Source organism: Protopterus annectens, chromosome 6.part0 (genome assembly GCF_019279795.1).
Source record: "Protopterus annectens isolate FY-2018-M chromosome 6.part0, PAN1.0, whole genome shotgun sequence".
In the NCBI taxonomy this organism is placed as follows: Eukaryota; Metazoa; Chordata; order Ceratodontiformes; family Protopteridae; genus Protopterus; species Protopterus annectens.
Window position 1 is genome coordinate 270,804,189 of NC_056737.1, and position 24,044 is coordinate 270,828,232.

Genomic DNA, 24,044 nt, shown 5'->3' on the forward strand with positions numbered 1-24,044 from the left:
GATTTGTATGCAAACTCTAGAACAAAGAATGCTATTTACCTGGCTGTCTGTCAAGACTGCAATTCATTCTATGTAGGAAAAACTAACTGTATGTTGAAAAATAGAATTTTGAACCATTTGTCTTCTGTAAGATTAAAACATGAACATAATGCACTTTTCCAGCACATTTCTAAATATGAAAATCATAAGTTTATGGTTATACAATGTGTAAATAAAAGCAAAAGGGGAGGTGATTTGATTAATGAGACAGAGCTGAATGAGACTAAATGGATCACTGAGCTAGCAGCATACAAAACCCCAGGTTTAAATGGGGTTATACGTTTAAGACCTGTACTAAGAAAAAGGAGGGGGCGGTACTGAATGTTAGCTGAAGAGCTATATAAAAACTGCAGTTTCATTTGAATTTTATATCTGAAGAAGGGCTTGGTCCCGAAAGCGCTCATTCTTGTGTTTTTAATTGTGTTTTAAATAAAAGTTTTGCAGCTGTTCAGCATTGTGGCTAGTACCTGCTTTTTTCTTCTTTCTCTACCCTCTAAGGAGGGTTGGGCCTTGGGCTAGCAAACCAATCCAATCCAGTAAAACCCATATCTGCTATGGAAACAATGGGTCCTGAAGGGTGCTCATTGGCTGATGTGCTGAATGCACAGGAGTGGATCCAGGATAATAGGGATTGGAAATAGGTGCTGCTATTCTTTTTTCCCTTTCTTTCTTCCTTCTCTCTTTCTTCTTGTTCAATTTTAAGAAATGTAGGCACTGCAATGTAAAAAAAATGGTTAAAAGAGCATGACAAAAGAAAAATGAATGTGCTTTCTCCTCATTTTTGCATGGGGGGGAATGACTAGATTAAGGATCTTAGATTGATTTAGTAACACGTTTTAAGAGAAAGCAAGTAAATTAAAAATAATATTGAATATTATGTGGCTTTTTTCTAGCAAATGAATGTATGCTTAGTAGCAATTCTGTATTTGGCCCTCATGACTCCATGGAAACAATCTGATAAAGAAAAATTGACTGTCTGGTTCTTATGTCTCCATGGAGACAATCTGATAAAGACTAATTGGTTACAGTATAGTGGAAAGTGATATAGGTGGGCAAAAAAAAGAAAAGAGAAACTGGCTAGGAGATAATGTTCTCTGAAAGCATTCAGGGGTTTTCCCAGCTTGGAGAGCTATAAAGATAAGACAAAAACTGTCAGCACTAAGTAGAAGCACAGGCTGCACCATGCATCTTAACATGGATAACCTTTCTTTTAGGGTAACTGAAGACTGTGAGTGTGGCTGTCAGTTTGGGACATTTGTTCCCATTAAGAGGGTAAAACTTCAATATTTGAAGATGTATGTCGTTTTTTGTGTTAGTATTAAATTAATAAGTTTTAAGGGTTATTGGGGGTTGTTTGTTTGCTTTTGTTTGAGGGCTTTCAATAAAACAAAAAGTTTTGTAAGATGTGACATAGGCTCAAATGGATATGACATGAAACAACTATATAAAAGTTCAACCTGCCAAATAGTGTATGCATGTAACATAAACGCTGGAGCTAGACATTTAACAAAAAGCTTTATTCAATTTTATTTTACATTTGTTGACCAGGCTAGTCTAACTGGATATATGTCCATTTTCAGTAGAGGCCCAGGGAGATAAGCTCCATGACACACAGATAAAATAACAGCAAATAACAAAAATAACATCAGTTGTATATACAAGGACATTTCTGGTTAACACGGAAATATTCAAAGAGGACAGAAATCATTACAGTGTAAAATGTTCAAATCGACATATAGGTACAGTACATATTGAAAAAAGGAGGCATACAGGCTATACAACATACAAGTACAGTACACAATACAAAAGAGGCAGTTTAATGTTTAGTTACAGTAATAATGAATTTTTTTTAACAAATAATTATCCAGAGGGATGGAACTAATGAAATACAGAGTGAAAAAGGTAAATATTGTTAATAAGGAAGATAGAAGAGTTAATGAAAAGTATAGGGTAGGCAGAGCATATTTTGGATAGAATAGATAACTAGTCAGGTTTAGTACAGGGGCATAACCAGTGTGTTCTGAGGAAAAGTTTCAGTCTGTTTTTGAAGAGTGATATAGAGGAAAGTGAGGAAAGGTCGCTGGGTAGGAGATTCCAGAATTTTCCCACAGTATTAGAGAAGAGAAAATCATCAGCCCTGTTGATAGATTTAGATTTGTTAACTAGAAGTTTCTGAGATAAACATAAGGACTTCAGATTATTATAGAGGGTAATGATGGTAGATAGAATAGGAGTATCAGAGGGTTGATAAAGAGTCTTATGGGCAATGATTAGTTGGTGGTATTTGAGCAGATTCTGTAGTTCCAACAATTCTAGCTGCTTTAAATTAAAGCAATGGTGAGTTCTAAATGGGTTGCCAGTATCAAATGTGGCTATGTTATTGCAGGAGATTTCCAGTTGATTGAGGTTGTTAGATAGATTAGTGAAAATGTATGAGGCATAGAGGATTGTAGAGATTAGATGAGTGTGTGCAATAGTAGTTCTAGCTGTAGGTGACAGGAAGGGTTTAATTCTGTAGAGAGAGAGCCAATTTTTTTGTTGACAGATTTTATAGTGTTGTTGTGAATGTCAAAGTTAAGGTTGCTGTCAATGGTAATACCAAGTAGCTTGATAGTTGTATCAGGTGATATAATGGTACCATTAGTGGATGTAACTGAAAAATCTATGGGAGAGGACTTATGAGTAGGGTTGAAAAGTTGGAGTTTAGTTTTTTGGGGGTTTAAGAGAAGGCAACGGAGTGTGAACCATTGTTCAACTGTGTTAAAATACTTTTTGGGTAAGGGAGTGAAGTTCAGAGGTGGTTGTGGCTATTCCTTGCTGAAAATTGATTATTTCTCCCATAATTTTCTTAAGCTTCATTATAGCAGTTTTAGGTGGAATATAAATAAATAAATGCCACTGTAATCTTCCTCCCTTGCCACAAGCTCCTTAGCTCTGCAAATCTGCCATTATTATATTTGTATCCTCTTCTATCACTATTGGAGCTCCTCTTGCAATTAATGTAAGTACTTCTTTTTTTCCTATGTCCCAGATATTCTGCTGAATCACTACCCTGAAAACCTTTATTTATCACATTCACGTTTAGTTCTTTCTATGTCTCCTGTAACATAGCTATTTGCACACTATGTTTTTAATATAGTTCACTATTATTTCTTTTTTTTGTATTTATCTGTGAGACCACTAACATTTAAAGGCATGACAGAAAGCTTCATGCATAAAAGGTGGGAATAACTTTTTAATACAATGATGCTTTCTGTCATGCCTTTAAATGTTAGTGGTCTCACAGATAAATACAAAAAAAGAAAGAATAGTGAACTATATTAAAAATGTAGAGTGCAAATAGTTATGTTACAGGAGACATACTTAGAAAGAACTGAACATATGAATTTGATAAAGAAAGGTTTTCAGGGTGGTGATTCAGCAGAATATCTGGGACATAGGAAAAAAAGATCTTATATTAATTGCAAAAGGAGCTCCAATAGTGATAGAAGAGGATGAAAATATAATAATGGCAGATTTGCAGTGCTAAGGAGCTTGTGGCAAGGGAGGAAGATTACACTGGCATTTATTTATTTATATTCCACCTAAAACTGCTATAATGAATAAAGAAAGTTATGGGAGAAATAATCAGTTTTCAGCAAGGAATATTACTTAGGTGGATACTGGAATTTCATTTGCAGTAGTGAAGATGTGTCTGGGGGGCCAGAATGTAGAGTATAACAAAACCGGATAGATTTTTGAAGACATTTTTGAAAATAATTGGCATGGAAGGTGTGGGCTGGTAAACAAAAAAGAAAAAAACTTTCATTATTAAACTTTATACACTAGTAGCAGTTAGGGTTGCCACCTTTTCAAATGCCCAAAGTGGGACATTTTTGGTACAAACGTCAGATTTTGCAGACCGAAACATACCCACAGCCAGTACAAAGGACAGAACCTCACTTTTTTGCCTAAATAACAGCTTATTCTTGTAGCATTTTAGTTGCTTATTCTGTTTCTTATAACATTTAGGTGTTTCAGATACAGAATAACTGTTTTATGCAACGATTACATAAAATAAAGGAAATAAGTTTGCCCTAAAATCTCAGGACACAACAGCCCAAAGAGGGACTGTCCCTTGCAAAGTGGGACAGGTGGTAACCCTAGTAACAGTTCGAACTGCAAACTAGAGTGTAAAGTAGAATGTTATTCTCTAAGCAGAACTCGGAGCAAAGTGCATGCATGCACAAGTTCTGCTTAAAAATATGATTATGTAACATCACTATACTTGATAACTTGCTAAAATGATCTGTTGCTAAGCCATTCATTTGAAAGTGGAGTTTAAATAAGTGTGTTATAAAGGTGGGTGCCTTTTGAAGACAAGACAAAGTGAAAAGCACCCAGGAAATAAAAAATGTAATGTAGGCATACAGTTAAAGAAAACAGTATTTCCCTTTTAGGTTAGACACACCAAAGCTACCATGCCAGGATTAGGAAGAGTTTCAAATAAGTGCAAGTTAATGAACCCAGCAGCTCTTAAAAGTACTATACCGTGCTTATTTCTGGAATGTGATCGTAATTGTACGAGACTGTATGATGTTTCCCGATGTAAGCAGATCACCAATCGACAATATATGCAATCTACATTTTTGTAATACAGTTAGAAAGCCTTCACTTTATTTATTTTTACAAATATGCATTCTAGTTAAATAAACAAACAAGCAAACAGTGAGTGTCATTATTACGAACTCGGTTCAGGTAACGCACGATTTTAATGGCGAGAAATGTTGGATTAGGCTACTGGCGCACAAGTTCTTAAATTATATTGAAACTATGGCATAGTTGGCTGTATCATGAAAATTATGGAGTAAATTACTTGTGGTTGAATGATCCTGACATTTCCGCCACAGGTCCTGAGATTTTGAAAATTACCTAAAATCCTAGGAAGACTTATTACAGTTCACCACCGAAAAAAACTGTTATGAGAATACGACCATCTTGCCAGATGTGTGAATTGTAGAATGACGTGCGCATACTTGTGAAGGCCCGTTTTTTTCTGTTAATTTAGTTTGGAAGGACTGGACGTTCCGGGGGGGGCACCTGTCCCACTTTGCGAGGGACACTCCCTCTTTGGGCAGTTGTGTCCTGCAAAAAATTGAAAAAATGGCAAATGTCCTGAGATTTTAGGACAAAATAATTTCCTATATATTATGTAATAATTGCATAAAACAGTTATTCTGTATCTGAAACACCTACGTGTTATAAGAAACATAATAAGGAACTAAAATGCTACAAGAATAAGCTTTTATTTAGGCAAAAAAAGTGAAGTTATGTCCTTTGTACTGATCGTGGGTATGTTTTACTCTGTAAAATTTGATGTTTGTGACTTGTCCCACTTTGGGCATTTGAAAAGGTGGCAACCCTTGGTGGGGGGGGGGGGGGGGGGGGTGCGTGTACGTGTGTGTGCGTGCGTGCGTGTGTGAAGGACTAATCCTTTGCACAGCGCTTTAATGAAAAATACAGCAGTCAGCAGGTTGCCAATATTGCTGTCGTGACACTTAATGCTGCGATGTGGGAATAATAGCCGTACTAAAATAATGTCGCCTCCTCGATTTTCAGGGACACATTTAAATCATGTTAGTGCAATTAAGTTCCTATTTATTGCCCAGTGCTCCCCACCACGCGTACTTTTTAAAACTGCTGACATCACAAACGTTATAATCGGCATTTATGGAAATCACACTTCACTTCCTCACACTGTCAACTGATTTTGCAGAACGTCCCTAATTTTGCAACATATTTTCCCGTACCTCTCTCTATATGTGTGTGTACGTGTGAATACACGTAATACACATATATATACATATTGTAAACTACTGAGGATTACAATTAGTAATGCTACCCAGTAAAGTTCTATATTTCTTAATGTTCGTAAAACGCTTGTTTATATTAAAGTCTGTTGTACTATTAGATTTCTGATCGAACTGGAGTAATATTTAAAAGCTGTTCCTGGTTTCTGAGATCCGTTCCTCAAATGTTTTGGCTTTATTCCTGGTTCTTGAGCAAAAAAAAAAAAAGCTGGTGGAAATGTTTTCTATCGAAAATAACCAACACTAGACTTTGCTAAAATAAATATACGAACGTGTAAGAAAAGCATACAATTTCTATCGAGTTTATTGCACCCAAAAGCTTCATCGTGCGGTCTACTGCTCGTCTCCCCTCTGTGTCCTCCTGTTGTGCAACTCTAAATAAGGCACTTAACTCATATCCCTGTTAAGCGTCCATTTCAAAACATGGATGGAACACTACTTTTCATAATGTGGGGCATTTGCTCATCTTCAACTAGGAAGCTCACAGCATGGTAAAATGTGCTACTTTTCCATACCTCTCAGCTGTCCAGAGTTTCGCAGAATGTGCAGATTTTTGACACTTATTTTTGCCTTGTTCCTCATAAAATGTATGGTTTTCTGACAAATCAATAGTATGATCTGAGGATTAAAGTCACCCTAAATAATGACATGCCTTTGAGTTTCATACTTCACGCCCTTCCGAAAATGCATGTTAATACAAATTCTGTTAGTCTCGCAACTTTGTAATTTTATAAGCGCAATATTTCAAATGTATCCCTATTTTTGGCCCTTTATCCCCACATTATGTCACGCTTTGTCCAGGTTTCTTGTGCCAAGAGGTAAGAGGTATGCTTTTTATTTATAAAAAGTTTTTGATGAATTAACATGATTCAGTAATAATTACCATATTATATATATATATATATATATATATATATATATATATACATGCATACGCACACACACACACATATGTATATATATATATATATATATATATAAGCAAGGAATGTGTGACCACTGACAAACTCTTTCAGTTTGGAAAAGTGTGTAACGTGCACTTTTTAAGCCTCAAAACGAGGAGTCCTCCTCATAATGACGTGTAGTTGAAAGATGTATTAACAAATTACTGTAAACAAGCCATCCTATAACAAGAACTGCGCCTGGTGGGTTTACTGGTCAGCAAATGAGTAAAAAAATAAATGATGTCCATTCCGTCCAGAGACTGTGAAGGTACAGTTTGCCTTATTTTATTATTTACAATTTGAATAGCGCTGAACTCCCCTCCGGGTCACAGTACAGCTTTGCGTCTTCCCTCGGACAGCAATCGAAACTACCCAAAAAATCAGCATTACACAGCCTGCATAGGTGACCAGTAATAAGGAAAGAATGAAAAAAACAAAAACAAAACAACAAATGCCAGACTTTTAACACTCCCTGTGATGAGATTGTGTCTTTGTTTTTTTTTTTTAAACTACAGCAAGCTAAGCCCGCCTACTTTTCTTTCGTTAGCCAATCGGTAAGAGCACCTTCTGGAGTCAGGTCTCTAAACTGCTAGGAGAAATGTCCGCTTGACGCGCTGTCGCGTTCTTTGCGTCCCAGACTGGGAGAATAATTTGGAATAAGGGATTGTCACTGGGGCGTATGGGAAGTACAAGAACCTTGTTTCTGATATTTGTGTAATGGACTTTACTGTGCAATTCGAATAACATGATGTAATTGTTGAGTTCATGTGAAGAAGATAGGACGCCATAGAAGTGAGTATACATAGATATTGGGCTGCTCCCTTCTACAGTCATCAACAGGTTTCTGTTGGATAAGGGAGCGTAATCCTCTTGAGCTGTGCTGTTTGTATGGGACTAGCCAAGAAAAGCAGGCCCCGACATCGCATTCTTAGACACTTTTTTGACTCTTTGCTTTGTAAAGTACATTTTGGTGGTTACTGAAATGTTTCTTCAACAGGTTGTGCTCTTATACTGTGCGAGTCGGAAGTTGAATGGTTCTTCACTTCCATTGTGTGTGTAGGTTGGTAGGTAGGGGGTGGAGAATGGATTGTTTTGACTCTTGGTCACTTATGCAGAATCTGGAGTTTATGATTTAGCTTCTTTGTTCCTTTAGGTGGCCCGATATAAAAAGTTTGTAACCGAAGTATTTAGAATGGCTTGCCATAGAAAGGCAAGAAATCGGGGCTTAAGTAGATGTTGTAGTTCAGACTTTGTAATGGTGGTGGTCTGTGTGCATAATCATCTGTTTTTGTTGGTTTCTGTCTTACATCGGACATATTTTCTGTAATGGATGGAGTTAAAATGCCACCTGCTTGTACTATATATACTGAATATATTGTGATTTGGTAACTAGGTTGGTCTTGCTTAGTGGTGCCAATTTGCATAAGGGAACCTAGGAAGAAAAGCACTTTTTTCAAACCGCAAAAATATCCCTTCCTCCAAAATAAATAGATAAATGCACATTAAGACATGGGAACGTAAACTGCTTCTTGTTTTTTGTATGGGCCTAAACGTCATTCTGTTCAAGTCAAAGCAAAATATTTTCCTTTTATACGTGTGTAAGGAAATGTAATGGTATGGGTTCAAGTTACTTTCTTTTGGATCAGTAGTAGCAAGAGTCTTCCAGGTCTGGTTTCTCTTCATACTGTCTTTCCTTGACTAATGTGCAAGGTCTCCAGTAGTTCTTCATTTGGTCTGGTTTGGTTTACTGGGGAGGTCTGATTGGGATTTGCCTCTTTTCAGAGGAGTGCTGGGGAGAAAAGTTCTAGCCAAATACAGAATGCATTAAAAACACATACACGCATGAGTATTACAGAAAAAGGAAAAATGAATTGCATCATCAATTACAAATGTATGAACGGAACTGGTACTTCAAGAAATGCATGTATTAGGGAAAGATGTCATTGAGAAACCTAAATAGTGTAAATGCTTTTTTTTTTTTTTTTTCTTTTTCAGTGAATCAAATAAAAGAAAAACACTGAGTTGGAGGAAGGAAGGGCATATGTTATAGAATAGTTGGAATAGAAAGGAATTGTGAGGGAGAGAGGTTAGTCCTAAATAAGTTAAGAATCTGAAGTCAGATGCAGAAGAAGCATTTTACATTATAAAATAATTTGGAAATTTGTTTCTGCTGTTGTTTATAGAAGTTATGTTACATGTAAAATGTACAAAATATAGAACAGAGATCATTTGTTGTGACCTTTGTGTGGTTGCAGAGGCTTTGTATAGCAGCATGCATGTCTTCTGCAATACGCCGTCTGGTGCAGTGTTTTTTTTTTTAATTAAACCTATTGAATTTACAGCATTAAGATGCAATTGATAGTAGTAATCGTAAATGGGGAGAAACACAAAAATAAAAATAACACTGCTTTTGTGGCAAAAAAAATGCATGCAGTTGCAAAGCTGTTATTAAACATTGCCCTCCATATGGGGGCTGCTAAACTAGACATTGTATGCTGGATGAGTGTCAGTTTCACAGTGTTTATAGAGGGTGGAGTGGTCTCGGCAATTCCAATTCTGTATCATAGCTCAGAAAAATCATGTCTCTAGTCACATCAATCCGCCCACGCAGCGTCTGACAGTACATCCCACAGGGAATCCTTAAAGTCTTACTTTGTAGGATTTTTTGTGCAGTAATCCATGCAGGAGTATCCATGCTACAGATATTATTGCATGTTTAGGGGTATTGAAAGGCACTGTTGGTTTGCAGTTAAAGCTGTACATTCCATTTCCACAAGCACCTTATTGTACACATGAAATGGGTAACTGCATGTTTTTCTTTTTTTGCAATTAAATTTTACCTTTAGTCGTTTTGTATGATGATTGTTTATGCTGGGTTATAACTTTAACTGTTGTGAGATATTTTCAACTTTTATCCTGAGTCTTCTGTTAAATTGTCAGTTGCTATTGTGCTGTTCTGTTTGTAGCTGTCATCTCGGGAGATTTTTTTATTTTAATTTTAGCTTTGAGATTCATAACTACAGTGGCTTAGTTCAGGCGATGGTGAGCCATGGATTTTGCATTGAAAATATGAGATCAAAATGTTACTTTTTAGAAAACTGTTGTAAGTAAGCATATGTTAAAATGTATGTTGCCCATTGTTGTAAAGGTTATAACTTTTTAAAGAATTCTACTATGTAACTTTCAGGCTATTAATTTTGGGGACACTCCTGACTAAATCCCACTGATTACTGGTTTAGCACTAATTTTTGCCACATTTAAAGTGGTGGTCCACAGATGGTGGGTTGAAGGTCCAAGTATCTATCTCTTTTGATAGAGTTGTTTGCATTTTTGAAAATGTTTTAAAGTGGTGTGGTGTTCATTTTAACTAGTGAATGATTTGTGGGATAACTTTAACTACATGGAATTTTTGCATGAAATGTTCAGGGTAGTCATTTTACGGGGCAGTCTGTTTTAAATGTTCTGAGTTACTGACCGATTTTTTTTTTGTAAATGTCATTTTAGCAAATCCTGTTTTGTATGAAAGTTGCACTAATTCATTGTGGTAGTTAGAGGTGGTAGTGTACCAATGATAGGGAAAATTTGAGCTGTAAATGTTAAGCTTTAGCAGAGGTATGGGGGTGTATTTAAAGTAACTTTTAAGAAAAATACATTTTTTTCACATTTTACTCTGAGGTACCCTCATGTTGGCAATTCCCTGCTAACCAGTTTCATTTCTAGACTTTTTTCTAAATTATTTTCTACTTTTTTTTTTTTTTTTTTGTTAAAAGTAAATGGAAGTTGACTGCAAAGTCGTCTTTTCTTCCATTGCTAGTCAAAGGTTGTGGTGAATGGGAAAAAAATGACGGTCGGTGAGATTTTGAAGGTTGTGAGGGAGAAGAGATGTGATTTAATGTGAGATGTATGTGGTAGAAACTAGCTTTCTCCTTTGTAGGGAACACATTTAATGCTCATTAGACAATGGGCAAAACTGTACATCAGTACCCTGATTTAAGAAAGTGTGTCCTCCAGCAGGATATTAATGTAGAAGTAATGCCTGCTGAGAAGAACAAGTCTGCCGTTTCATGGCAGCATATCAAGCTGCCGTGAGCTTGGACTGTGAAAACGGAAAGGTCACCTTTTTACGCTCATTGACATCTCTTTTTGGTGTTTAGCGAGTGTAAAAATATATATATAAAAAAAAAGACAACTTAAAAAAAGGTAGATGTGTGTGTGTGTCAGTGAGAGAGAGTGAGCCACTATTTTACACACTCTAAGCAGTGCTTTTGCCGTTTAAATTTTTTTTTTACACTTGCTAAAACAAAGCGTGTGAGAGTGTATGCGTATATGAGAGTAAGAGGAGAGATCGATCTAGCAAAACAGAAAAGTGTGTGTTTGTTTGTTTGTCTGTATGTGTGCATGAATGCAGAGAGACTGTGTGTGCGAGAGGGATGTGACTGAATGCATGTTTGTAAGCAGAGGTGTGTGTGTAAGAGGGAGTGAGAGTGAGCTTGTGTGAGTGAATGCCTGTATGAAAGCAGCTGGAGACTGAGAGAGGGTGAGACCGACCTACCTCTTAACTGTACGTATTTATTTCAGAATGTCCAAATTTTTGCCTCCTATTTTGGTCAGTTTCTCATAAAATTGTGGTTTTCTGGGAAATCATTGTTTGCTGAAGTCAGAAAATGACAAGCATTTGAGTTTCAGGCTTCATATTCTTCAGAAAATCCATTCTAATGCAAAACCTGCAATTTTATCAGCTTTCTAAGTTTGTAAGATCAATGTTTAAAAAGTGTCCCTAGTTTTGGGCCTTTGTCTCCTAATTATTTATGACTTTGTCACTTGCTTATTATTTTTTAAGCACTTGTTTTCAATATATGTTTTGATGTAAAATGCGGCCTCCAACACCATTAACATAGATTACAGCAAGTATGAAACATTAGGCGGAAGAGCTGTTTTACATCAAAAATATATTAAAAAAATAAAATAGTACTTTTATATATTTTTTTTCTTTTACTAAAAAAAAAAAAAAAAAAAAAACACACAATCTTTTAGAGAGCCCATTGTTTAAGCACAGTAATGCCTGACAGGGGTGTACCATTGTTTAAGCACAGTAATGCCCGACAGGGTGTATGTTAATGTGTTATTAATGCCCTTCCAGGGGTGTAGAGGCCCTCCGCTGCTCACAACACCCCTGGGTGGGTATTAATTGCACATTAACACACACCTTGAGCATTATTGCTTACATAATTGAGCACTGTGATTGACCAGTTTTGTCTGTTTCATAATAGTTGTAATCAGTAACTGATAACCAAAATAATTTTGAATATGGAGTAAAATATAATGGGGAGGAAGGGATGGAGGATACTGAAGAATGTGCACAGGAACATATATTAATTTATTTTATTTTACATTTGTTGACCGGGCTAGTCTAGCTGGATATATGTCCATTTTCAGTAGAGGCCCGGGGAGATGAGCTCCAAAGTTTAAAATGAATTTACATTAAAGAAATACATGAAAATAACAGAGTAAAAGAAAGCATTATAACTGGAGACATAGTTATAAAGTATAAAAATGCAGTAATTATAACATGAATGGCAAAATATTGTGACAAAAATATTGTTACAAGTGACCTTCTGAGAGAATACTAGCATCATATTAGCAATACTATCATCAGTACTAGCAATATATTAAGGGGGAGAGAATAGGATATGTAATGAAATTATTTAGGCTCAGCAGTGTTGTACTGTGGGTTCAAATAGGGTTTAGGGGAAGACCATTACAATCATGAAGTGGTTGGTAAGGGAGTAAAGTATGTTGCTCTATGTTGTAAGTGAGGATGTCCACAACCAAATGTGTTTTTTAAAGGGGTGGGGGGGGGGCTGGTAACAAGTGCTTATTTCTCTCTTCTATTAATGCTAGTTAGCATCAATGATTTTCTGTTTTTGATTTTTTTTTTTTTTTTTTTTTTTTTTTTTTTTTTTTTTGTGGGTTAGATAGGAAAATCTGGATTGATTTTTAGTTGTCACAGGAAGGATTTGGATTGAGGTGGGGTATTTTGTGTTTTTTCAGAAGTTGGACAAACAATCCTTTTCCCAGGGAACATCATTGTGATTTTAATTATATGGAGCTGATTTGTTTTATAGATTGTTGGTGGAGGGAGGTGTGTTTGCACATTCCTCCGGATGCGACATTAAACCAAGGTCACGTCTACCTGAGCTGGTGGTAGTGCAGGTGTATGTAAAAGGTCCCACTGCACTTATTTAAGCAAGAGTACATGAAGTTCCTGTTGCCCTGGTGAAATTTTCCCCTGGTCAGTAGAAATACCATCTCTGGGTCTCCTTTGAATTGATGATATGGGCCTAATGGGATTAACCTAGTTAAGAAAGATTAAATAACTTAAAGTTTTTAACTGTGTGGTGTCTTTTTAACTACCACTACCTTTCTCATCCTTGTCTGATTTATTTTATAGCCATGGGGCAAAAATATGAGGCAGTGCTTTTAAAAAAGCAAACTGCTTTTTGAGAGTTTTATTTACTGTTGATATTCTTGGTGAGTTGTAGTAATTTTACAAGGCCTTTCAATCTTTCTCATGTCTGCACTGCACTACCTTTGTTTTGAAATTACTTTGCTTGGAACTTTGAAGTTCAGAATGCTAGAAGATACTGAAATTATGGATTTTCTGTTACATATGTAGTGTGGACTGAGTATTTGAACATCTAATAATCCTTACCAAAATAATTTGAAAAACAAGGTTAAGTAATAAAGGAATGAACTCCCACTTTAGAATCAAAATTATGTAGCTGTGATAGGAAATATTTTGTAGTATTTCTGTCAACATGCTTTGATTGTGATAGGTCTCTTTCTGTCATCCCTCCATGTATTTAACTTCTCTTCTGTCATCTTTATATGTTGATGGTATGTAGCTTGCTAGCTTTTCAGCACAGGCTGATGCTAAGATAAGTGGCTGTATTTTGTTCTGCACACCTTTCCTGCTGGCAAATTTCTCTTACTTACCCCCTGCCAGGTTACAAATCTACACTGTTAACTCTTGCTGATGGTTCTTTGTACTAATATTTTTTTTAGTTACTAGTGGTTTTTCCCATCATTTTTGAAAGAGCTATTCATTTTCACCATTAAAAGATGATTAATGAAACTGCTTGTTGTATTTTTTTTTTTTTTTTTTTAATTGCTCAAGTAGATTACTCCCCACTTACCAATGTGAACGCAGTTATGGTACTCCCAAGTGATAGTACAGAGAGACCAAATTAAAGTGCAGATCTGTCTATTTTAGATTATATTACTTCAGTAGAGGCCCTAAAAAGGAACACAAAGTAACCCTTTGCAGTATGTTGTGTTAACACGTTGCCACTGATTCCATGAGACTTGCTTCTTGTATCTTTTTCTTCCTCCTTTTTTATTGTGTTTTTTTTTTTTTTTTTTTTTTGTGAATGTGCATTATGAATTTGTCATGTGTTCACAGGTAATTGAAGAAACTGTTTTGGCTTCCTGATGACAAAAATAATAATGCACATCCATCCCTCCACTTTCCAGTAACTGCTTCATCTGTTAAAGGGATGTGGAGATGTTGGAGCCTTTCCTGGCCATCATTGGAAGCAAGTCTTTGAACGTTCTAGACAGAGCACCAGTCTCTAGCAAAATACGCACACTGTCACTACACTGCATGTCCACTTTGAAATGATGCAGTCAACTTATTGCATGCCTTTGTACATTTGTAATATGGAAGGAAACTGGAGTGTTCAAGGGAAAAAATTATTATACAAGGAGGATGTATATTCTCTGCTTAGAAAACATTCTGGCAGAGTTTTGGACCATGCATATTGTTGAGCAAATGTTCCGACAGAGTTGTTTTTACCCTCCAAAAACAAAGCAGCAGCTGTATGGTACAAAATAGTACTAACATGCTTATTGTTTATACCATAGTACATGTGCATGTGTACTCGCATATACCCTCTCACAATGTTTTTATATAGAAACAGTAATTTTATCTGAAGTCAAAACAATATGTAGTTTTGTATTTTAAACGCCTTTATTAAATTATCACTTAAAACCCACATTAATAGAAAAGAAAATATTTGTTTTCCTTTAACATACATTGTACATCACACCTTTTTTTTTCTTTGTAATTTCTTATCAGTCCATCTGTCTTTCAGTTATTTGCTCTCTTTTAAATACTGCTGGTTTGAAGTTCAGTTTCTACTTTTCTAATAACTGCTGTTTGTTTTTTTTTTTTTTTTTTTTTTTTTTTTTTTTTTTTTGCAGCCAGCTAAATTTTAAGACCTTACTATGTAGGCATTCAGATCTTGTGTCCCAGCTCAAAAAAATATGTTCTTAATTCCAGTCATTTGCTCACTCAGTATTTCTGACAGAGTACTCTGTAGGGTATTTTTAAAATTTGCCAACTTGCTACACTCCCAAAACACATGTTTCCAGTTACCTCTTAATTCTTCCTCTGTCCACAAGCATTTGCTATATACCCAAGGAAACCATTATTTGAAATCTGCTTGGCGGTATAAAAATACCTATGCAAAATCTTCCAGGCAAAAATCCTCAATGTACCTCTCAACCTCTTTGTGTAAGGAATGTGGACAAAGCCATAAATAGTGGGGATAGAAAGGCCCAAACATTGTGACAGTTTTTAAATATTGCTAAAATAACCGATTTTGCATTAGCATGACTTTTCTGAAGGGTATAAAGTCTGAAACTCAAATGTCAGTATTTTGTAACTTGATTTGTCAGAAAACTAAACATTTTATGAGGAGCGCATACATGAAGCAAAGCTCTGGAGATTCTGCAAAAATGTAGACAGTTGAGCAGTATAATCCTAAACATTCTGATCTTTGTTGCATCCTTGGGAGCCATACACATCCTCCCATTGTTCTTTAGTAAATTGATTTCCTGTTTCTCTTGCTAGTCTTTTCTATGTTAATTAGTTAATTAATAGGCAAGTATTAGACTAGCTGCCCTTGTGGGCCATTTTAAGCCTAGCCAATTTCCCTTGGTGGGAATCAAACCTTTTATCTTCTGTTTATGAGGTAAACACCTTTACCATTGTGCCAAACCTTATCTTCATTTAATTTATTCTTGTAGTTATCTTGCAGTATTTTATATGCCCTGCTAATTATATCTTTTTTTTAACAGCAACTTCTATTCTAGATAAAACTAAAAAAACTTACCAGGTCTTTCACGCCTATACTCTGAAATTAATTGCTGATAGGGAAGGCAGTCTGTAGCCTGCAGTTCAAACATCATCTTAGCGTCATCCCCTTTATTATCTTTTCCATCCTAGTTATTTGCTCTCAGTATCTTGGTTCCTTTGTCAGGTTTCTCCAGTAAATTCCAGCCCCCTGTTGCCTACTTGTTTGTACCCCTACTTGTAGTTATTTCTATTGGCAAAATTTCCATTCTTGTATTAGCTTAGTTCTTAGAATATTTTGTGAATGTGTTCTGCATGGTGTTGGTTCTCATTAAGGATCTGCATCCAAAATTACACTGCCTGTCTGTCACACTTCCCTTTGCTGCTGCTTCTTTATCATTATCATCCACGTCTTCCACTTTAAATTATAACCTTTTGTTTGTGTTATGTATATGAGCCTTAACTATGTAACTCTAAAAGATTCCTTCAAATCGGGTAAACCTAAACAACCTTGTTCTGTTGGAAGGATCAACTTATCCCACTTAACTCTTGATCTGGTGTAGGTTCACAGATTAGTAGTAGGCTCACTACCCTTGTGGGCCATTTTAAGCCTAGCCAGTTACCCCCGTGTGAGAATCAAACCCTTAATTTTGTGTTTGCAAGGTCAACTCCTAAACCATTATGGTAACCCCCCCCCCCCCCGATAAATTCCTTCGACTCTTTTTATTGTCCACAATTTCTTTGGTTGGTAAAAATATGCTTGGCCAGTATATAAAATTAAAGGGACTATAATATATTTTCACTACTGTTATGTTGATAGCCATAGCCATAAATAGGAACTTCCAGTTTCTCTGTTTTGGTATTCTCTTTTGTTTAGTCTCTTTCCACTATCCTTTGCTGCAATAACAGAAGCCGTATTAATCCATGCACCTAAATATTTCATTGGTCCGTCTTAATTCAGTTTCCCTATATTACTGTAGCATGTCCAAAGGTCAGTCAATGGTTTCCTCTCCAGTCCAGCTGGTGAATCTGGGAATTTTGAGGCAATGTTACAACTGTCTCATGTACACGGACAACCCTCTCCTCCTCCAAACAGGTTCAAATATATGTGAGAGATGCAACCATATAGCCAAACTGGAGGCTGAGCTCTCACCTCAAAACTGTTGAAACCAGTCAGGAGAAGAAGGTAACCTCACACAACACAATTCCAGTATCACATAGTCCCACCACATCAGCGAACCAAACACATAAATACACAAAAACATACTCAGAGGCTCTAAATAAAAATCTACCTAGGCAACAGAGACCTCCAAAGCAGACATCCAAGCAAACGCTACCCCACAACAAAACACGCACAACACATAGCCCACAAAGTCAGTGTGCCAAGCAGCCACAGCCCTTAAGGCTGAATAACACACCTGATACTCTTGTAATAGGTGACTCTATTGTCAGACACACTGACGTCCCGCTCACCAGGCTGAACAAAGAGAAGGTCACAGTGAGCTGTCTGCCGGGCGCTAGGATCTGCCACATAATTCAAGCACTCGGGTCACTCCAAAGCAAATACAAATATGACTCTGTCATCGTACATGCTGGTGTGAATGACCTGAGACGTACCTCCCTGGACTACATGAAAAGAGACATAGAGGAGCTCTCTGATCATGTAGCCCAGGCCAGTATGACTCTGACATTGAACAGCATCTTACCCTCACCTAGAATGATGCCACACAGTACAAAGACAAAATGATCGATTTTAACAATTGGCTAAAATTTTGGTGTCATTCAAAGGGGATCCATTGTCTGTCAGCCTGGGATGACATGCTCGACAAGCCACGTTGCTTCGCTAGGGACGGCTTGCACCTGTCACCACTGGGCTTTCGGATATTGGCAAAGGCTCTTGCCACCCCTATAGTGCCTTTTTTAGGCAAGGCTCAAAAGTCAAACCCACCTCCTTAGACAGCACAAGGAACAAGAAACTAAGGATAATGCTGCTAAACGCCAGAAGTCTTAACCTCAAGATGCACGCACTCGAAGCTCTCCTCAGTATGGAGAACATCGATATCTGTGCAGTGACAGAAACCTGGTTCAAGGCTCCAGAGAGCACCCCAGCACTACCAGGTTATACCTCATATCATGCTTTTCGGCCCCAAAACCCGGACCGAACCACAAAAGGGGGGGGAGTTTCCATATTTATCAAGGATATCCACACCTCCAGGTTAGTGGCATTGCACGAAGTATTGGAGATTATCCATGTGCAACTAACAGTGAGCAAGACTGCTTTTCAGTTTATAGCATCCTACAGACCACCCTCTCAGTCAGGAATCCCACTCTGCTTTCCTGAAAACATTGGGGAACATGAAGATCTCTCCGAACATCATTATATTGGGTGACTTCAACTACCCAAACATAGACTGGGAGCACTACTCAAGCCCCAGCACCTTAGCCCAAAGGTTCCTGGAAATTATAAACTCAAATGCTATGGAACAACTAGTCACCACTCCCACAAGAGGGGATAACATACTAGACCTGATCATTACCAACATGGGTGCTCTCTGCGCCATACCAGAAGTATATCCCTCATTGGTAAGATCAGACCATAAATTAATTTCACTGGATATCCACATCCCGACCCCACCCCCAACCCAGAAAACCACAGTGAAAAACTTCTCAAAAGCTAACTTCTCACTTCTCAAAACCGAAGTGGAATCCTTCAAGGCCCCAGGGCCAGTGGAAACTATGGCCCAAACTGCAGAATCCTATATAAACGCATTCTATGGACATCTCCAGGAATGCATGGATCATGCTATCCCAAACAAAACCAAGACCCAATCATCCAAACGCAGGTATCCAGTCTGGTGGACCCCACCCATAAATAAACTGTACAACAGAAGGAGGAAGCTACTACATGATAGAGCAAAATCCCTAATAGGGAAGGCAGCTCTGATCAGTACTAGCAAAAAATTACGATCCCTCATAAAATCCTCCAAGGCCAGCTTCGAGAGAAAAATTGCACAGGACACTAAAGACAATCATAAGGCTTTTTTCAGTTATGTTAGGAACCTGGGATGCAACTCCCAGACTTGTTCTGAGTTGATTATAAATGACAAAAAATACACTGAACCCACAGACATCGCCAATATCCTGGCAGACAGGTTCAGTGCAAACTTCTCCACCCCCTCCCCCCCAAAAGAGCAAGTATCTATCCCGGCCGAGGGCTGCCTACCAGACATCTCTGATGCTTAGGTGAAGGCTGCCCTCTCCAAAGCAACAAACACTGCTTCCATGGGACCAGATGGCATCCTGGGTTGCATCCTACAAAGAACTAACCCCTCAAATAAAACAGCTGTACAATCTCAGCCTCATTACAGGATATGTGCCCACAGAATGGCGTACAGCAACAGTGGTCCCACTCCACAAAGGTGGAGCCTCTACAGACCCTGGAAACTATAAGCCTGACTAGCCTAGTCTGCAAGGCTATGGAGAGAATCATCATGGAGCTCATAAACAAAGACATTGGGGACCTACAGACACTAGATCCTACCCAATTCGGCTTCAAGGGCAGATCCTGCCTTTTGAACCTGGTCGACTTCTTTGAAACAGTCACCAAAGCCATAGATGAAGGGAAGGTAGTCCACACAGCCTATCTGGACCTAGCAAAGGCATTTGACACAATACCCCACTCGGGCATCATAGATAAGCTATCCAGCTTAAATATAAACCCCATGTCACAAGATGGGTTGCAAACTGGCTCAAAGACAGAACCCACAGAGGGAGAGTTGCTGGAGCCATGTCAGACTCGAAACCAGTCACAAGTGGTGTCCCACAAGGTTCTGTCCTGGGACCGCTCTTGTTCGGTATATACTTTTCCGAGGTACAGGCCAACGTGGGAGGACTATGGCTCACCAAGTTCGAAGATGACTGCAAACTGGGCGCCAAAATCGACTCTCCAGCTGACACAAACATCCTTCAAAAAGGTCTCACAGAGACGGATAACTGGTGCCAGAACCATGGTCTAAAGCTAATGCCAAAAAGTGTATAGTCATACCCTTTGGCAAAAACAATGTGCCCACAAATTACCACATAGGCGGTAACCCATTAAGTACAGAGAAAGTAATTAGAGATCTGGGGACCCAAGTTGATAGCAATCTCTCCTTTGACAACCACATTGCCAAAGTGGTTAGAAAGACCTTCTACATAGCCCACCTCATCATGAAAGGATTCACATCTAGATCAAGAGAGGTAATCGTGCCCCTTTATTCATCCCTCATCAGGCCTATCATAGAATATAATGCCCCTTTTGGGATGTACCTTACCCGACGCCTGCAGCAATTAGAAAGACCCCAAAAGTACCTCACCAAGAGGATCAAGGGACTCAAGCAGATGCCATATGCTGCTCGGTTAAAAAAAACTCCAGCTCTACTCAGTTGCATACCGCCTACTTTGAGACTATCTATGCCTGACATATAAAGCTATGTCCAATCCAGAATTAATGGACATGCTCCACCTCAGTAAATCTAAATCCCTTAGAGCCACACACTCGAGGGACTTGAACCTCAGCACAGAAATAAATAGAACTTGCTGGAGGGACAGATTCATACCCCAGAGGCTCCCTTCGCTCTGGAATAGAATTCCAATTCATGTTGTACAGAGCACCTCACTGAATCTCTTCAAGAAGAATCTTGATGAGTGGATGGGGGATCGTAGGTTTGTCCCGAGGATTACAGAGGCACAGTAAACTAAACCTTAAAAAGGGCACAATATACTCAAATCAAGGGGTGGCGTAAGCCAAACAAAATCAGGCTAGGCTTGTAATTGCCCCAGGGCAGATAGCCTAGCTTGAACCTATGAACCTATCTTAGTGTCCCCATAAATCTGGGTACTGCTGAAGCAAATTATGTGAGGGTACATAATTTACAGCTGTGGCCTTTGTTTTATTTTCATTAATTTTATGTCCTGAAAGAGTTGAAACTGTCTCAAATTGTTCCACAGTGTTGAGATGCCCTTTTCCAGATTTATCTGATACAAAATAATATCCTCCGCAAATAAAGCCAACTTTTCTTGAACACAACACCAGTTGTATCTTAGAATTTCTGAATCCTTTTTTTTTTTCTTTGCCAGTAGTTCTAAATATAATCCAAATAACAAAGGGGAAAGAGGACACCCCTGCCTGGTTCCTCCATTCATTTTGCTTCCCTCTGGATCATCATCCTCATTCTAGTTAAGTTGTCAAATGTTTGCCTCACCTCCACAAAACCACACTGATCCATATCTATCTGTTTTGGTAGCACATTTGTCATTCTTTTTAGCTGTTGTAGACACACTTTAATACTGGTTTTAAAATTGAAATGGATATATATGAAGCTGGATCTGAAAGGTCTTTGCCATCTTTAGGCAACACAGCTTTCTTTCACGTTGTTGGTACTTACCCTCCCTTCAATGTACAGTTGAATAAAAATTTCCAGACATTTATCACTTTTTTTTTTCCATCCTGATTTCCAGATTTCCACAGGAATACCATCTCTTCCTGGAGACATTCCTGAATGTAGATAAAAAGTGATGTGTAATCCAATCTGATTGCCTCCTACCTTAACTGATAGTTCTTGAGTCTTGTGTACCTCTAACCTTTTATCATTGTCTTTCATAAACATTTCCATTTGTACTGACTTAGGTTCCACATTTCTCTGCCCTATACAAATTTTCATAATATTTACATAATATCACTATAACTTCCACAGGATCTCTGGCTATTTTTCTTGTTGTAGGTTCCCCAAGTTTGGCAACAACCTTTTCAGTATTCTGTTGCCTAAGTAGTTGTGCTCTGGAGTTATCAAAAAAATAGCTGCTTAACAGCAATCCTTCTAAACTCCTGCACATTATCTAGATGCTCCCTTATTTCTCTCTTTAGCACTCTGCATTTGCTGCTCCTCTTGTTCTTTGAGATTCCCCTTCTTCTGTAATACTTTAACTCCTCTAAGTAACGTCTGTTACGTAACCATAATCTGCTTTTATTTCAACTCCATTTTCATTTTATCCCAGTCAGTAGTTATAACTTCTGAAGATATGAATACTTTCCACTACACATTCCATTCCTTAAAATTTCTCTCCTTTTAGTAGGCAGGCGGGTAAGCACCAGTGTCTTGCGTTTACTTAATTATTCTATAGTTTTATCTTGTTTTTTATTGGTGCATGATTAGAAATGGTCATTGGATGTGTGTCAAAGCTTTCAATGAAATACACGTTCCTGTGAAATTTCTATCTAGTTTAGCCCAGGTGTTTATACCTTGGGGAATAATATGTAAATTCTGTCAGAGTTCCTACCACTGAATTCTCCTCTAGAAAATGGAAATACAACTGTCCATCTGTGTTTGAGGTGTTTGATATTATAAGAGGCAAAACAACTAGAAGAGGGATCTGTAGAAAAGTGAAAGAGCAACTTGTGTAGAAGTAAATGGAAACTCTGGGAACAATACAGGCATCATAAGATCCTAGCAAGTTACTAGGCTATTGGCCCTGAAGCTCGTATAAGCCTAGCCTAGAGTTTAGCCCATGCGTAGACAAATGAGCACCTGATGCCCCTGTCCAGCACGGACACGGGTGGAATCCCAGGGATGTATTTTCTATTTCCCTCCAGTTATCCAGGTTACGCTTAAAAGGGGTAAAGAGGGACTCTGCTTGACGTGGAGAGAGAGAGACTCCATTCCATAGATGGGGGAGTCTCTGGGACACAAATCTGTTCTGCCAACAAGTTCTATTGATGTCACAGACCAGGTGGAGACCACGTGTGTGGGTTATTCGAGTAGAGCTTGACTTGCGGATATGCAGCAGTCACATCAAAGTGGAGCTGAGATCGCCTTGCATGCCAGACAGAGGTCAATTTTGAGGAGTCTGTATGAAACAGAGTAGAGGGATAGGGCTTTTTAGCCTCCCTCTGTGTGCTAGATTTTTAAAGGCTCTGTACTCTCTGTGGTCTCTCCAGCTGCTGCATGCGCTTTGCGAGGTACTTTCTGAATGGGGCATTGTACTCAATAATGGGCCTTTTAAGGGAAGAATCCAGGATGTTATGACCTTCTTGTCCCTGGATGAGATACCCTTGCTTATGAGGTACACCATGTAGAAAGCTTTTCATACAATGGAATTAATATGGTGGTTAAAAGTCAGGTCACTATCAATCTGGGTGCCCAGATCCCTTGTGACTGACTGCGTGCTTAGGACGGTGTTATTAATGTGATAATTCGCGGGGACGTCACGCTCCTCAAAGGGGATGATGATGCATTTTTTTTTTTTATTCAGCTTGAGGCCATGTTTCTGGCACCAGTTATTTGTTTGGATGAGACCCTCTTGGAGGATGTCCACGTCACTAAGGGAATCGAAGACTGCTCCCAGCTTGCAGTCATCTGCAAACTTGCTCAGCCATAGCTCACTGGTTTTGGCCTGCACCTCAGAAAAGTGTATCCCAAGTAAGAGTCCACAAGATCAAACCCTGGTGTTTGTCACTCGATACGAGTGCACTGCTTGAGGTGGCTTCCCCTATTTTGACTTGGTGGGTTCTGTCAGTGAGCCAGTTGGCTATCCATCTGGTAACATACAGATTGATGCCTAGTTGAAAGACTTTATCTATTTATGCCTGAGTGGAGAATAGTGTCGTAGGCTTTGGCTAGGTCAAGGTAGGCGGTGTGCACTCTCTTCCTGTTGTCCATGGCTTTGGTGGTGGTCTCAAAAAAAAATTTGACCAGATTTAACAGACATGACCTCCCCCTTGACTAAGCCAAACTGTGTGAGTTCGAGTGTTTGGAGGCTGCCAATGTCCTTGCTAATAAGGCCCATGATAATCTGTTCCATGGCCTTGCAGATCAGGCTAGTTAGACTGATTGGGTCTATAATTTCCTGAATCTGTGGACGATCCACTTTTGTGTAAAGGGATGACACTAGCTGTCTTCCACTCAGCTGGGACAAAGCCGGTACTCGGGCTTTGGTTGAATAGGTCGCCTAATGGTGCTGCAAGTTCATGCCTGAGTTCATGTAGGATGCAGCCTGGGATGCTGTCGAGTCCTATGGAGGCCTTATTTTTTGCCTTTG

General features: G+C 38.4%; 1 protein-coding gene across 1 annotated transcript in view; it reads left to right on the forward strand.

The window, feature by feature from the left end:
• Positions 1-7,407: 7,407 nt before the first annotated feature.
• PALS1 (protein associated with LIN7 1, MAGUK p55 family member) overlaps positions 7,408-24,044 on the forward strand; it is a 2,503,255-nt gene continuing 2,486,618 nt past the window's right edge. The window contains exon 1 of the mRNA XM_044074024.1: positions 7,408-7,624. The gene's annotated coding sequence lies outside the window, so the exon portion shown is untranslated. The remainder of the gene's footprint in view (positions 7,625-24,044) is intronic.